Genomic DNA, 5284 nt, shown 5'->3' with positions numbered 1-5284 from the left:
TTGCAGATAGTACTCACCTGATCAAGCCTCGATGGTCTGATAATCAGAACTTGACTGTTATTGTTGTTGTTTAGTGCCATCGAGTCGGTTCCGACCCATAGTGACCCTGTATAGGGTTTCCGAAGAGTAGGTGGTGAGCTTGAACTACCATACCAACCTTGCAGTTCAAACAGCTTTGAAGTCTGGTGCATTAACCCACAGTTTCACACCAGGACTCCAGAATGCTACTAGAGGAAGGTAAGAAAGAAAATGAATATAAATTGCTACAATTGGATGAACCTGATATATACTCATGGCGGTAGCAGCTCAAAATACCAACAGAGAGGGAAGGAGTCTTCACACCAAGTATTAATGCTATCCCCTGTATACAGGGTAGATAGAGATGGGCAACTTAGGCACTGGCTACTTAAAATGAGGGGCCGATAAAGGCATGACAAGGTTTCAAGAGGGAGTTTAATTTAAGAGTCTGTGGGAGAACATAGAGTCCCCACTGAATAGTTTTCATCTTATCTAGATGGGTCTGGTAATAAGAGATGGGGATAAGATTCTTATGATTCAGTAGTGAGTAATTGTTATCATGACTAATAATAGCAAGTGTCACAACTGTAAAGGTAGAAGTTTTGTAACAAAAACGGGGGAGTAGTTAATCTTACAATCTAGATACAGAAGATTTTAGGACCATCAAGAGAGAAGAACACAGGCAGAATGCGGGACCTTATCCAGAGAAGCAGTGACACCAGAGATGGAGGCAGAGATGGGGACATGGAGAGAAGCAGCAGCTGAGGACTCTAAACTCATGGAAAGAGAGGGACTGAGAGCTGGCAGCCAGGAGGCAGACTTGCAGATTGTGCCCTTTGGTGGTGTAAACTATTATATATACCTGAGTGGTGTTTTTTTGTTTTTTAATTTAAAGAACTAAAATGAATATAGAGAAATATTGTTAACTGATGGTACATGGAGGGGATTATAATCATTGTAATGAAACAAAGTATATGATTTGTTGAATGTAAAACTGATCATCTGCCCTGTAAACTTTCACTCAATTCACATAAATATTTTTAAATGTTTTTTTTTTTAAAAAAAGGTAATGGAACCTTTCATGAACTTTTTGAAACTTCATATTTATTTGAGGGAAGGACACAATTCAGTCTATAAGTTTTCAACCACACTTATTAAAGAATGGAATTTTAATAAATATAACTCTTAGTCCCAGTTCCCCTGCTAACTACAACCTTGGGTGACTTGTTTGATCTCTCTAAGTCTCAGTTTCTTCATACGAAAACAAGAGACTTTTGTATCTAATTTTTGAATTAATGTTCTCATGCAGTTACATTTAAACATCATTTCAGGTCAGTAATTTTCAGCTGGGTTTCAATGTGGGATATTTATCCTCTGAGAAAAGTCACTGGGAGATTCTGGTACACCCCCCACAGGGATTTGTCCCTTCCCCTTTAGAGACTGTACAGTTCTTTACACTGAAGTATCAATGCTGTTCCATCACAGCTTTGAGTTGTCCTCCTACCCTCAACAGGAGTCCCTGGAGCTCTATGCCCAGCACCTGTACTCGTCAGGGTGGATGCTGTGGACACTAACGTATACCTACCCAAGTAGACCAGGACCCTATGCCCATGTTGGCTTTCCTCAGATACAAGTCCCGCCTCCATCTTGCTTCCTCTCATTCCCAGGGATGTTCATTTCCTCTGCTGGTCTCTGAGGACGAAGAGCACAACCAACCAACATCCCACTCAGTATCCTCTTGTCACAGGGCTTCCCAGGCTTGGCACAGTGCTCTAACCTCCTGTTTTTTCTTGGGTCCTCTTCTGACTTTTGCGTAACTTTTTGGGGAGCTGTTTACTAAACAGAACCCAGAGAGGTGTAGGGAGTGAGGTTCTGATTCCACTTTAATTTGCTCTCATTCAATTGCGTTTTTTGTTTTGTTTTTATTCCAGAAGAGGTCAATCCCTCTGATTCTTGAAGGTGCTGAACTTCAGTGTAGATGTCAGAATTGAAAGGAGGTAAATACTGTTCACGGATGGTACATGGAAGGGGTGGCAATCATTGTAATGACACTGAGTGTATGATTTGTACAGGGTTTCCGAGGAGCAGCTGGTGTGTTTGAAATGCTGACCTTGTGGTAGGCAGGCCAGTGCTGATCTTACCACCAGGACTCCAGACACATAGTAAGTTCTCACTAAAAATCTGTTGAATTAATTCACTGCCATTGAGTTGATTCCGACTCATAGCCATAGCAACACTATGTAGGGCTTCTGAGGCTGTAAACCTTTATGAGAGCAGAAAACCTCCTCTTTCTTCTGAAGAGCAGCTGGTGGTTGTGAACTTCTGACCTTGCAGTCCAGTGCATAACCCACCACACCACCAGGGCTTCTTGTTGAATGACTAGGTAGGTATAAACTAATAATAATGCCCAAAGTTGGGCTGATAATGATGAAAGTGCTCTGAAAGATATAAAGCATTATACAAACATAAAGTATTTACAGTTTTCTTCTTCTCTGTCCTCTATTTGACACCCCACCTCACCATCCAGTTTTCTCCAAGTCAGACTAGCAGGTTGGTAGACACAATTAAGAGAAGTTGATTTGAAGACTGGGAAACTACAGGTAAAGGTACCTTTCTAGCATGAGCAGAATGTGGGACCTTATCCAGAGAAGCAGCGACACCAGAGATAGAGGCAGAGATGAGGACACGGAGAGATAGAGCAGCTGAGGACTCTAGATTCATGGAAAGAGAAAGGCTGTGTGCTGATGGGCAGGAGGCAGATGTGTAGAATGTGCCCTTTGGTTGTTTAAATGATTATATATTCCTAAGTGTTTTGGGGTACACCTCTCAAAACACACACACACACAACCGAGGGAATAGAAGCAAATATTGTTGAATGATGATGCACGGAGATTGTAATCATTGTAATGAAATGATGAGTGTAAAGCTGGTGGTCTCCCATGTAAAGTATCACTCAATTCACAATAAAAACTTTTATATATATGTATGGAGAGAGAGAGAGAGAGAGAGAGAACCTTACTAAGTTGTGCCCCACCTTTCCCCCCAGTTCTGTGGTCTGGGCAGCTTGCTCTAGTGAGGGTGAATTTGTGGTTGCCAGCTTTAGAACCTATCAAGAGCTGCTTTCTCCTCATTATTTGTAAGGCTGCTTGTCAGGGAAATTCAACTCTCCCTAGAAACTACCACCTGGAAAAATACCTTGCAGCATATAAGGTGAACAAGGAGTGCATTAATGGGAGAACGGGAGTGGTGGGAGCCCTGAACAGATGTCCATTGGCTCAGGGAGTTCCCCTTTGGACCAAAGGCACATTGATCAGAGGGAAGCCACACATGCCTGGCCTCACATGTGGGCTTCACTCCCCACTCTCCTGGAGTCTGAAAGGACCAGGAATCAATGCGCTTTTGCTTTCTACAGCTTGTAAATTTGGCTCTCCTTGCAGGCCATTGCTAAATGCCAGGTTACCTTCAAGTTCAGCTTCCTCCATGAACAGAGCCCAGGAGATGCGTGGAGAGCAGGAGATGGACAGGAACTCACAAAACATGTCCTCATGGAACCCTTACTCTGGTGGGAAAACCACCGACCCTCAGAACATTTGGGGAAAAAGATCCCACAGGCGGAAGGCCCATTCATGCATGTGGCTAAGTATAAAAGCCTCCCACAGAGTTATGAGAAGATTGGTCTAAGATGGAGTAAGGCCTGTGGGAAGGCTCAGAGGAGGGGTAGTGAGTGGGGCAAAGTACAGCCCCCCAATTAGTGTGAAGGGGTTCTGTCCAGCACAGAGCTATTATGAGTGTAGTGTGTGTGAGTGTGTGTGTGTGTGTGTGTGTGTGTGTGTGTGTGTGTGGTAGGAACACCGAGCTCTGAGAGGCACCTAAACACACATACTCTGCATGAGTGGACAGGAAAGAGGACCAAATGGAGCTGGGAAGCCCCTGCCCTCTGGACCATAGGGCAAGCCCACATTCTTCCAGATTGAGGCTGGAGAATGTGACAGAGTGGTTTGGAAAGACATAAAATCATATAGTAGTGGAGCTTTGTGGACAGAGTGTTGGACCACAGCCCATGCCCTAGACCTTGAACTAAATGACCTTGAATAAGTCCATCTGGTCCCCAGTCTCAAAGCTCAAAGCTAGGGCTTGATCTGGGAAAAGGGAATCTGTATGGTTGTGGTGGGATTGATGTTGGCCTAGGTGGTATCTGATTTTGTTCCTGGCTACACAGCTAGGGGCTACTCAGAAGGAGGCATGAGAACAAGAAAAACATTATCCATGGATGCAAACTTAGCCTGTTTCACACAACCTCCCCTCATCAAAATAAAAAAGAAACTGACATTTGCATCTAACAAAATGTGATTTAACAGGTGTTGTGGATTAAACTGTGTCCCCCGCAAACTGTGTGTTGCAATCCTTCACCTCCATACCTGTGCTTACAATCCCATTTGAGAATGGAATTGTTATTCTTATGCTATTGCAAAAGGATTAGGGCAGGGTAGGTTTTGAGTCAATCTCTTTTGAGATATAAAGGAGATTAAACAAGTAATGGAAAGAGGAGAGAAGTGATACGATAGAAGCTAAGACACATGGAGATCTCCAAGGAACCAGGAAGCAGAAGCCGAAGAGACAGGAACCTCCAGAGCTGACACAGAGAGAACACATTCCCCTCACAGGTGTTCGGGATTCGTACTTCTAGCTTACTAAACTTGAGAGAAGATAATTTTCTGTTTGTTGAAGCCATCCACTTATGGTATTTTTCTTATAACAGCACTAGATAATGAAGACGAAAGGAATAAATGTCAGGCCTTGACCTTGGACTCAACAATCTAACTGCGTCAACAGAGTAGTGGAGGTAGGGCTTACAAGTGGCATCTGAAGAAAAGCTTTGTGAGTTTTTGGAGATGAGAAGCTTGATGACTCAAGGGACTGATGACAATGAGCATCCTCCCTCCAGCTGTTTGAAAAATAATGCTTACAGTGTGCTTACCATCACACGATGTTATCCTCAAGAGAACCCTCTGGAGTAGGTACCATCCTGTTATTCCCATTTTGCAAAAGAAGAAACTGAGGCACAAAGAGATTTTTTTTTAAGGTTTTTATTGTGGATTGAGTGAAAGTTTACAGGGCACATCATCAGTTTCACATTTAACCATTCATATGACTTGCTTCATTACATTGATTATAATCCCCTCCATACATCATCAGTTAACAGTGTTTCTCTCTATCCTCTTTAGCTTTTTTGGGGGGAGGTGGGAAAAACTTTGCCTTTTTGGAA

This window comes from Chrysochloris asiatica, unplaced genomic scaffold (genome assembly GCF_000296735.1).
Source record: "Chrysochloris asiatica unplaced genomic scaffold, ChrAsi1.0 scaffold00009, whole genome shotgun sequence".
In the NCBI taxonomy this organism is placed as follows: Eukaryota; Metazoa; Chordata; class Mammalia; order Afrosoricida; family Chrysochloridae; genus Chrysochloris; species Chrysochloris asiatica.
This window is presented reverse-complemented; position numbering follows the sequence as displayed.